Genomic DNA, 12,380 nt, shown 5'->3' on the forward strand with positions numbered 1-12,380 from the left:
ATACAGCCTTTCAGCAGCGAGAGCATTGCAGCGTCCTTCCCCATACACAAGGCGCATGCCAGTCAGTTCTGCGAAACTGTACCGATACTGCTCCATCGTGTTGTACTGTACGTCTCTGAACAGGACTGAATAATGAATGGCTCTGTCGTTGATTCACAGCAAGTTTTGTCATGGGACAATGTAAATACGATACCACAGAGCCACCTTATGGGCAAGTAAAGTAAACAAAACCTAAATCGCCGGCCGCTGTGGCCGAGCGGTTCTAGGTGCCTCCGTTCAAATGGCTCTGAGCACTATGCGACTTAACTTCTGAGGTCATTGGTCGCCTAGAACTTAGAACTAATTAAACGTAACTAACCTAAATACATCACACACATCCATGCCCGAGACGGGATTCGAACGTGCGACCGTAGCGGTCGCTCGGCTCCAGACTGTAGTGCCTAGGAACCGCACGGCCACTCCGGCCGGCGGTGCTTCAGTCCGGAACCGCGCTGCTTCTACGGTCGCAGGTTCGAATCCTGCCTCGGGTATGGATGTGTGTGATGTCCTTAGGTTAGTTAGGTTTACGTAGTTCTAAGTTCTAGGGAACTGATGAGCTCAGATGTTACATCCCATAGTGCTCAGAGCCATTTGAACTTTTTGAAACCTGCATCATGACGTTCTACTAATAAGGCTCGTCTTCCTCGTTCCCTTGCAGGAAATAAAGAATGTACATGTAAATAAACAGAACAGTACGTGTAGACTTGTACGCATGTTAGTTGTAAATAAGCTGGAAAACGTTAACGCTAGACAAAGTGGCAGACAAGCGTACTTCCATATCTCCTTAAGCTGGTTTTTCAGACCCCACGTTCTCTATCTCAAATTGATTAGTGGAGCATTATCTATGTCCAGTTCCATTTTGCACGCTCTTACGGAAACACTCTGCATTATTATTATTTACATTTTACGGCCTTCATTGGGCCACTCAAGCCAACTTTATACAAGAAATTTTTCATTTTCCGGCCAGCCCAGTACTTCTTCGTTCTCTCGGATCTCATCCATCTTCCTTCATCGGCAGCCCTCTTGCCCCCTTGTTTGTTGACTATCGGTTGCAGTCTGGTTTGTTTGTCTGTGAGTTTCCTAATTTTGTCAGTTTTTGTTCCTTAGGTCTTACAGTGTAATCTGTAGCTCATCCATATCTTCCATGATTTCTGTAATCATCTTAACGTTGCACTTACTATTCCACAATTTTTCTACTATACTCCTGATGATCTTGTTCTCTGGTGTTCTGATTAGATGTCCGAAAAATGAAATGCGTTTCTTCCTGATTGTACTCATTACCGGTTCTACTTCCTTGTAGACTGGAATGAGATTTTCACTCTGCAGCGGAATGTGCGCTGATATGAAACTTCGTGACAGATTAAAACTGTGTGCCGGACCGAGACTCGAACTCTGGACCTTCGCCTTTCGCGGGCAAGTGCTCTACCAACTGAGCTACCCGAGCACTACGCACGCCCCGTCCTCACAGCTTTACTTCTGCCAGTACCTCGTCTTCCACCTTCCAAACTTTACAGAAGCTCTCCTGCGAACCTTGCAGAACTAGCACTCCTGATAGAAAGGATATTGCGGAGACATGGCTTAGCCACAGCCTGGGGGATGTTTCCAGAATGAGATTTTCACTCTACAGCGGAGTGTGCGCTGATATGAAACTTTGTGGCAGATTAAAACTGTGTGCCGGATCGAGATTCGAACTCGGGACCTTTGCCTTTTGCGGGCAAGTGCTCTACCAACTGAGCTACCCAAGCACGACTCACGCCCCGTTCTCACAGCTTCACTTCTGCCAGTTCCTCGTCTCCTACCTTCCAAACTTTACAGAAGCTCTTCTGCGAACCTTGCAGAACTAACACTCCTGTGGAGTAACCTCTGTATATAATACACTCCTGGAAATGGAAAAAAGAACACATTGACACCGGTGTGTCAGACCCACCATACTTGCTCCGGACACTGCGAGAGGGCTGTACAAGCAATGATCACACGCACGGCACAGCGGACACACCAGGAACCGCGGTGTTGGCCGTCGAATGGCGCTAGCTGCGCAGCATTTGTGCACCGCCGGCGTCAGTGTCAGCCAGTTTGCCGTGGCATACGGAGCTCCATCGCAGTCTTTAACACTGGTAGCATGCCGCGACAGCGTGGACGTGAACCGTATGTGCAGTTGACGGACTTTGAGCGAGGGCGTATAGTGGGCATGCGGGAGGCCGGGTGGACGTACCGCCGAATTGCTCAACACGTGGGGCGTCAGGTCTCCACAGTACATCGATGTTGTCGCCAGTGGTCGGCGGAAGGTGCACGTGCCCGTCGACCTGGGACCGGACCGCAGCGACGCACGGATGCACGCCAAGACCGTAGGATCCTACGCAGTGCCGTAGGGGACCGCACCGCCACTTCCCAGCAAATTAGGGACACTGTTGCTCCTGGGGTATCGGCGAGGACCATTCGCAACCGTCTCCATGAAGCTGGGCTACGGTCCCGCACACCGTTAGGCCGTCTTCCGCTCACGCCCCAACATCGTGCAGCCCGCCTCCAGTGGTGTCGCGACAGGCGTGAATGGAGGGACGAATGGAGACGTGTCGTCTTCAGCGATGAGAGTCGCTTCTGCCTTGGTGCCAATGATGGTCGTATGCGTGTTTGGCGCCGTGCAGGTGAGCGCCACAATCAGGACTGCATACGACCGAGGCACACAGGGCCAACACCCGGCATCATGGTGTGGGGAGCGATCTCCTACACTGGCCGTACACCACTGGTGATCGTCGAGGGGACACTGAATAGTGCACGGTACATCCAAACCGTCATCGAACCCATCGTTCTACCATTCCTAGACCGGCAAGGGAACTCTGTTCCAACAGGACAAGCACGTCCGCATGTATCCCGTGCCACCCAACGTGCTGTAGAAGGTGTAAGTCAACTACCCTGGCCAGCAAGATCTCCGGATCTGTCCCCATTGAGCATGTTTGGGACTGGATGAAGCGTCGTCTCACGCGGTCTGCACGTCCAGCACGAACGCTGGTCCAACTGAGGCGCCAGGTGGAAATGGCATGGCAAGCCATTCCACAGGACTATATCCAGCATCTCTACGATCGTCTCCATGGGAGAATAGCAGCCTGCATTGCTGCGAAAGGTGGATATACACTGTACTAGTGCCGACATTGTGCATGCTCTGTTGCCTGTGTCTATGTGCCTGTGGTTCTGTCAGTGTGATCATGTGATGTATCTGACCCCAGGAATGTGTCAATAAAGTTTCCCCTTCCTGGGACAACGAATTCACGGTGTTCTTATTTCAATTTCCAGGAGTGTAGAATCACTGGTTTTCTGCCGTGTTACATGACTGCTACTGGTGCGTCATTGCTCGTACACACGTTGGACAGTCTGTGTTGGGCGTTGGGCAGATCCAAACTCAGCAGCTGTTTTCATCCGTTTCCTCATATCTCCGCATCCACCGATTGCACTGTGCTGGTTCTGCACAGCCAACTACAAACACACAGCACTACACCGCCACGGTAATGCTGCGTCGAGGCGTGCCCCTACTTAGCCGGCAACCAACAATACACATGTGTTTTGCGGCCACACTACCGTGCAGGCGACAGCTCTGCGTACGACAGACAATGAAAGGCCGTACTCCACCCGGCTATCGGGCGCCAACCTAGCCAGCGCCAGAGGCCACTGGCCCACTGAACATTTCTCTCCTGCGACCGGACGGGTTGTATGGGAATGTGCATGTGGTGTGGACGACGAAATAAACTACAATCTCTCTTATCAATCCGCAGCTCGTGGTCTTGGGGTAGCGTTCTCGCTTCTCACGCACGGGGTCCCGGGTTCGATTCCCGGCGGGGTCTGGGATTTTCCCTGCCTCGAGATGACTGGGTGTTGTTGTGTCGTCTTCATCATCATCATTCATCACCATTAGGTCGGAGGAAGGCAATGCCAAACCACCTCGGCTAGGGCCTTGCCTAGCACAGCGGTGCGGGTCTCCCGCATCGCCCCCTACGCTCCTCGGAGTATGGAACCTCGTCATCATCATCGCTCTGCCTCTGAAGCTTTTAACGTCCAGTTTCACGTCCGCCAGGTGATTACGTAAATGGGAGCAAGACACCTCCAGCCTTCGTTCGCGTCCGTGGTTGGGCTATTGGTAAAATCTCGATATATCGAATTCCTTTCCGAAGCATACCGATATAAATAGGAAATACGTCCCTCGATATATCGATAATTCGATGCAAAAATCGCAATAGCGAGGACCTCATCATCATGTCTCATCAAGTCGCCGAAAATCAAAGTGCTGAACTGTTGACAAGTTCTGTATCAGCTCGGAGTCCCCCCATGCTACTGCACAAAAATATTTATCCACACATTACACAGCAAAAACATTCCAATGGGCCCCCGTAGGTGTGGCAGCACTTACAAGTTTCTGTACGTTTCGTCTTTGGGGCGGCAACTCACATTCGTCGCAGTGCACCCGATGTTCCATGAACTATTTTATACGAGAGTTGTCCAGAAAGTAAGTTCCGATCGGTCGCTAAATGAAAACCACCTTTCCGCACCCGCTCGACAGTGTGTGTAAGGCGTTCAGCCTGACCGGGTTTCCTCCAAACACGTCTCGGACGATTGTCTGGTTGAAGGTATACGCGGCACTCACCGGTGAAGAGGATGTGATGCCGTCCATTCGGCATGTTGTTGGGCCCATCTGTACCGGACTACACGGGGTCGTGCTTGCAAAGATGGACCTCGCCATGGACGTCGGGAGTGAAGTTGCGCATCGTGCAGCCTATTCCGCACAGTTTGAGTCGTAACACGACGTCCTGTGGCTGCACGAAAAGCATTATTCAACATGGTGGCGTTGATGTCAGCATTACTCCGAGCCATGATCCGTAGGTAGCGGTCATCCACTGCAGTAGTAGCCCTTGGGCGGCCAGAGCGAGGCATGTCCTCGACAGTTCCTGTCTCTCTGTATCTCCTCCGTGTCCGACGAACAACATCGCTTTGGTTCACTCCTAGACGCCTGGACACTTCCCTTGTTGAGAGCCCTTCCTGGCACAAAGTAACAATGCGGACGCGATCGAACCGCGGTGTTGACCGTCTAGGCACGGTTGAACTACAGACAACACGAGCCGTGTACCTCCTTCCTGGTGGAATGACTGGAACTGATCCGCAGTTCGACCTCTGTGTGTAATAGGCGCTGCTCATGCATCGTTGTTTACATCTTTGGGTGAGTTTAGTGACACCTCTGAACAGTCAAAGTGACTGCGTCTGTGATGCAATATCCACGGTCAACGTCTATCTTCAGGAGTTCTGGAAACCGGGGTGATGCAAAACACACACACACACACACACACACACACACACACACACACACACATACAGTGTGGTCAGAAAATGTGTGAAATGCTTGTAGGGATGTTACAGGGCAGGTTGTACTGAGACATGAATGTTAAGAAAGAAATTCGATACGTTGCTCCGTTTCCGAGTTATTTAGCGTTGCAGTTAGCCAATCAGATCGTGGCGCGCGTAACATCAAGTTCCAGCTAACGAGACAAAAGCACTCGTTGGGCAACACCGCCCCTGGCAGGCCGCTTGAATGCGAGCGCGAGACGCCCCGATTGGCTAAACTGTATGCTAAATTACTCGGAAACGGAGCAACGTATCGAATTTCTTTCTTAACATTTATGTCTCAGTACAACATGCCCTGTAACATCCCTACAAGCATTTCACACATTTTCTGACCACCCTATATATATATATATATATATATATATATATATATATATATATATATATACAGGGTGTTTCAAAAATGACCGGTATATTTGAAACGGCAATAAAAACTAAACGAGCAGCGATAGAAATACACCGTTTGTTGCAATATGCTTGGGACAACAGTACATTTTCAGGCAGACAAACTTTCGAAATTACAGTAGTTACAATTTTCAACAACAGATGGCACTGCGGTCTGGGAAACTCTATAGTACGATATTTTCCACATATCCAACATGCGTAGCAATAATATGGCGTAGTCTCTGAATGAAATTACCCGAAACCTTTGACAACGTGTCTGGCGGAATGGCTTCACAGGCAGATGAGATGTACTGCTTCAGCTGTTCAATTGTTTCTCGATTCTGGCGGTACACCTGGTCTTTCAAGTGTCCACACAGAAAGAAGTCACAGGGGTTCATGTCTGGCGAATAGGGGGGCCAATCCACGCCGCCTCCTGTATGTTTCGGATAGCCCAAAGCAATCACACGATCATCGAAATATTCATTCAGGAAATTAAAGACGTCGGCCGTGCGATGTGGCCGGGCACCATCTTGCATAAACCACGAGGTGTTCGCAGTGTCGTCTAAGGCAGTTTGTACCGCCACAAATTCACGAAGAATGTCCAGATAGCGGGATGCAGTAATCGTTTCGGATCTGAAAAATGGGCCAATGATTCGTTTGGAAGAAATGGCGGCCCAGACCAGTACTTTTTGAGGATGCAGGGACGATGGGACTGCAACATGGGGCTTTTCGGTTCCCCATATGCGCCAGTTCTGTTTATTGACGAAGCCGTCCAGGTAAAAATAAGCTTCGTCAGTAAACCAAATGCTGCCCACATGCATATCGGTATATCGGTAGCGAATGTCTCTCGTGCAGCAATGGTAACGGCGCTGAGGGGTTGCCGCGTCTGAATTTTGTACGGATAGAGGTGTAAACTCTGGTGCATGAGACGATACGTGGACGTTGGCGTCATTTGGACCGCAGCTGCAACACGGCGAACGGAAACCCGAGGCCGCTGTCGGATCACCTGCTGCACTAGCTGCGCGTTGCCCTCTGTGGTTGCCGTACGCGGTCGCCCTACCTCTCCGGCACGTTCATCCGTCACGTTCCCAGTCCGTTGAAATTTTTCAAACAGATCCTTTATTGTATCGCTTTTCGGTCCTTTGGTTACATTAAACCTCCGTTGAAAACTTCGTCTTGTTGCAACAACACTGTGTTCTAGGCGGTGGAATTCCAACACCAGAAAAATCCTCTTTTCGAAGGAATAAACCATGTTGTCTACAGCACACTTGCACGTTGTGAACAGCACACGCTTACAGCAGAAAGACGACGTACAGAATGGCGCACCCACAGACTGCGTTGTCTTCTATATCTTTCACATCACTTGCAGCGCCATCTGTTGTTGAAAATTGTAACTACTGTAATTTCGAAAGTTTGTCCGCCTGAAAATGTACTGTTGTCCCAAGCATATTGCAACAAACGGTGTATTTCTATCGCTGCTCGTTTAGTTTTTATTGCCGTTTCAAATATACCGGTCATTTTTGAAACACCCTGTATATATATATATATATATATATATATATATATATATATATATATATAGGGTTATTACAAATGATTGAAGCGATTTCACAGCTCTACAATAACTTTATTATTTGTGATATTTTCACAATGCTTTGCACACACATACAAAAACTCACAAAGTTTTTTTAGGCATTCACAAATGTTCGATATGTGCCCCTTTAGTGATTCGGCAGACATCAAGCCGATAATCAAGTTCCTCCCACACTCGGCGCAGCATGTCCCCATCAATGAGTTCGAAAGCATCGTTGATGCGAGCTCGCAGTTCTGGCACGTTTCTCGGTAGAGGAGGTTTAAACACTGAATCTTTCACATAACCCCACAGAAAGAAATCGCATGGAGTTAAGTCGGGAGAGCGTGGAGGCCGTGACACGAATTGCTGATCGTGATCTCCACCACGACCGATCCATCGGTTTTCCAATCTCCTGTTTAAGAAATGCCGAACATCACGATGGAAGTGCGGTGGAGCACCATCCTGTTGAAAGATGAAGTCGGCGCTGTCGGTCTCCAGTTCTGGCATGAGCCAATTTTCCGCGGGCTACGCGTGAAACTTGCCCGCACGCGTTCAACCGTTTCTTCGCTCACTGCAGGCCGACCCGTGGATTTCCCCCTACAGAGGCATCCAGAAGCTTTAAACTTCGCATACCATCGCCGAATGGAGTTAGCAGTTGCTGGATCTCTGTTGAACTTCGTCCTGAAGTGTCGTTGCACTGTTATGACTGACTGATGTGAGTGCATTTCAAGCACGACATACGCTTTCTCGGCTCCTGTCGCCATTTTGTCTCACCGCGCTCTCGAGCGCTCTGGCGGCAGAAACCTGAAGTGCGGCTTCAGCCGAACAAAACTTTATGAGTTTTTCTATGTATCTGTAGTACAAACGCGATGATTCGTCAGAAGCCAGTTACATCACTGGAAGTAGGTCCTACTTACGTATTAAGTATCTTATTACTAAGTTACGTTAAAAGAAACTTTAAAATACACTCCTGGAAATGGAAAAAAGAACACATTGACACCGGTGTGTCAGACCCACCATACTTGCTACGGACGCTGCGAGAGGGCTGTACAAGCAATGATCACACGCACGGCACAGCGGACACACCAGGAACCGCGGTGTTGGCCGTCGAATGGCGCTAGCTGCGCAGCATTTGTGCACCGCCGGCGTCAGTGTCAGCCAGTTTGCCGTGGCATACGGAGCTCCATCGCAGTCTTTAACACTGGTAGCATGCCGCGACAGCGTGGACGTGAACCGTATGTGCAGTTGACGGACTTTGACCGAGGGCGTATAGTGGGCATGCAGGAGGCCGGGTGGACTTACCGCCGAATTGCTCAACATGTGGGGCGTCAGGTCTCCCCAGTACATCGATGTTGTCGCCAGTGGTCGGCGGAAGGTGCACGTGCCCGTCGACCTGGGACCGGACCGCAGCGACGCACGGATGCACGCCAAGACCGTAGGATCCTACGCAGTGCCGTAAGGGACCGCACCGCCACTTCCCAGCAAATTAGGGACACTGTTGCTCCTGGTGTATCGGCGAGGACCATTCGCAACCGTCTCCATGAAGCTGGGCTACGGTCCCGCACACCGTTAGGCCGTCTTCCGCTCACGCCCCAACATCGTGCAGCCCGCCTCCAGTGGTGTCGCGACAGGCGTGAATGGAGGGACGAATGGAGACGTGTCGTCTTCAGCGATGAGAGTCGCTTCTGCCTTGGTGCCAATGATGGTCGTATGCGTGTTTGGCGCCGTGCAGGTGAGCGCCACAATCAGGACTGCATACGACCGAGGCACACAGGGCCAACACCCGGCATCATGGTGTGGGGAGCGATCTCCTACACTGGCCATACACCACTGGTGATCGTCGAGGGGACACTGAATAGTGCACGGTACATCCAAACCGTCATCGAACCCATCGTTCTACCATTCCTAGACCGGCAAGGGAACTTGCTGTTCCAACAGGACAATGCACGTCCGCATGTATCCCGTGCCACCCAACGTGCTCTAGAAGGTGTAAGTCACCTACCCTGGCCAGCAAGATCTCCGGATCTGTCCCCCATTGAGCATGTTTGGGACTGGATGAAGCGTCGTCTCACGCGGTCTGCACGTCCAGCACGAACGCTGGTCCAACTGAGGCGCCAGGTGGAAATGGCATGGCAAGCCGTTCCACAGGACTACATCCAGCATCTCTACGATCGTCTCCATGGGAGAATAGCAGCCTGCATTGCTGCGAAAGGTGGATATACACTGTACTAGTGCCGACATTGTGCATGCTCTGTTGCCTGTGTCTATGTGCCTGTGGTTCTGTCAGTGTGATCATGTGATGTATCTGACCCCAGGAATGTGTCAATAAAGTTTCCCCTTCCTGGGACAATGAATTCACGGTGTTCTTATTTCAATTTCCAGGAGTGTATAACTGCGTAGGCTTCAGAGTCAAGAGTCAGTCGACATAAAAGTTTTGTGGGTATGGTACCGCGTCATAATGTAAAAACTGCTGCTACTGGAGAAAAACCAACGTTTCGGCCGCGGTTGCAGCGGCCTTCTTCAGGGTCTAACTTAAAATATTCTAATGTGTCAACATTCGTCAACGTTTATCTTAATCACGCTTTAGCTGTGTGGTTTTATTTCAAAAATCGTGTACAGCCACAGTCTCTGTACTGTTGCGCTCTGATTGTCGCGCTGTTAATGCCCAGAATGGAAAGGACAGAGGCAGATTACTGTTCCGTAGTGAAACACGCGTGGGGGAACACGGTGAAAAAGTGGTGACAAACAGGTTGTTCCTATATGTATTTTTAAGTTTACAGAAAAAAATCGGCTTAGAAGTCTTCTGAGGGACTGTACTTGATACAGTTGAGATACGAATACAGGTAGGATGTATAGTCGAGTAGCACATTGATAATATGGCGTCGTTCGTGGATTGGTAGTCCAGGTCTAGCCTCGGTCATCCATTTTTTTTCGTTCAGTCAAATACCTACATCTCGTAATTGTAAAATTCATCATTTTTTATTAATAATGCACGTCTTCTTGTATTCAATTGCATACTGCACGCGAAATTCCTGTTTTCCTTTCAAATATAAACTCTCAGTTATCGATATTTTATGAAAGACTGTTAATAATTGTTGCTTTAATTAAGTAAACATATCAATTTAATTTTTAGGGCAAAAATGAGAAACTAAATACTCTTTATTTGGTTCAAAATGGTTGGTTCAAATGGCTCTGAGCACTATGGGACTCAACTTCTGAGGTCATCAGTCCCCTAGAGCTTAGAACTAGTTAAACGTAACTAACCTAAGGACATCACACACGTCCATGCCCGAGGCAGGATTCGAACCTGCGACCGCAGCAGCAACGCGGTTCCAGACTGCAACGCCTAGAACCGCAAGGTCACTTCGGGCGGCACCCTTTATTTGGGCTATGTCCGTTGTTTTGTACCACACATGTAAATACGTGTCGTTGTAGTCTTCAGTCCAGAGACTGGTTTCATGCAGCTCTACATGCATACAGTAAAGCTGCGTGCCCTAGGGAAAAATTACGGCCGTAGTTTCCCCTTGCTTTCAGCCATTCGCAGTACCAGCACAGCAAGGCCGTTTTGGTTAGTGTTACAAGGCCAGATCAGTCAATCATCCAGACTGTTGCCTCTGCAACTTCTGAAAAGGCTGCTGCCCCTCTTCAGGAACCACACGTTTGTCTGGCCTCTCAACAGATACCCCTCCGTTGTGGTTGCACCTTGCCATTTGAACCATTTGATTCTGTTGTTGATCGACTCGTTATCAACGTAGCAAATGACACTTCCAGAACTGAAACGTATTTCTCGGATTCGGATAAGGAAGCAGCTAAGAGATTACCAGACGACTGACTGTAATTAACACCTCCAGTGGCTTCAGTATTCAACATACGGTGAAATCCTTGCAGTACGCTTTTGCATCACACATAGCTCGCACAGAAAATGTACCATGTGTTTAAGTTAGGAATTTTCGTCACTTTTGTTTGTAATTAGAATACTATGCCACGTGAGAAGGAGAGCATTTTATGCTTTCCCTCTGGTCACCTAAGAAGCGTGCGGTAGTGCTGCTGTTTTGCAAGATATTATTTCATTGTCTTTAAAAACTAAATGGAAAACGAACCTATATTGTTCCTTTGCTTGTCTCTTTGCTTTGCGGCTTTTCGCGGATGATGCTGTAGTATAGAGAGAAGTTGCAGCATTAGAAAATTGCAACGAAATACAGCATGATCTGCAGCGGATAGGCACTTGGTGCAGGGAGTGGCAACTCACCGTTAACATAGACAAATGTAATGTATTGCGAATACATAGAAAGAAGGATCCTTTATTGTATGATTATATGATAGCGGAACAAACACTGGTAGCAGTTACTTCTGTAAAATATCTGGGAGTATGCGTACGGAACGATTTGAAGTGGAATGATCATATAAAATTAATTCTCGGTAAGGCGGGTGCCAGGTTGATATTCATTGGGAGAGTCCTTAGAAAATGTAGTCCATCAACAAAGGAGGTGGCTTACAAAACACTCGTTCGACCTATACTTGAGTATTGCTCATCAGTGTGGGATCCGTACCAGACTGGGTTGACGGAGGAGATAGAGAGGATCCAAAGAAGAGCGGCGCGTTTGGTCACAGGGTTATTTGGTAAGCGTGATAGCGTTACGGAGATGTTTAGCAAACTCGAGTGGCAGACTCTGCAAGAGAGGCGCTCTGCATCGCGGTGTAGCTTGCTGTCCAGGTTTCGAGAGGGTGCGTTTCTGGATGAGGGATCGAATATATTGCTTTCCCCAACTTATACCTCCCGAGGAGATCACGAATGTAAAATTAGAGAGATTAGAGCGCGCACGGAGGCTTACCGGCAGTCGTTCTTCCCGCGAACCATACGCGACTGGAACAGGAAAGGGAGGTAATGACAGTGGCACGCAAAGTACCCTCCGCCACACACCGTTGGGTGGCTTGCAGAGTACAAATATAGATGTAGATGTCTTTTTACGTCTGACGTGCAACTTCTCACATCGTGACACCA

General features: G+C 49.1%; 1 protein-coding gene across 1 annotated transcript in view; it reads left to right on the forward strand.

Annotated features, from left to right (window-relative positions):
- The window catches only part of LOC126159971 (voltage-gated potassium channel subunit beta-2-like), a 683,413-nt gene that overhangs the window by 568,632 nt on the left and 102,401 nt on the right, over positions 1 to 12,380 (forward strand). The window lies entirely within an intron of this gene.

The sequence above is a fragment of the Schistocerca cancellata genome, unplaced genomic scaffold (assembly GCF_023864275.1).
Source record: "Schistocerca cancellata isolate TAMUIC-IGC-003103 unplaced genomic scaffold, iqSchCanc2.1 HiC_scaffold_1150, whole genome shotgun sequence".
In the NCBI taxonomy this organism is placed as follows: domain Eukaryota; kingdom Metazoa; phylum Arthropoda; class Insecta; order Orthoptera; family Acrididae; genus Schistocerca; species Schistocerca cancellata.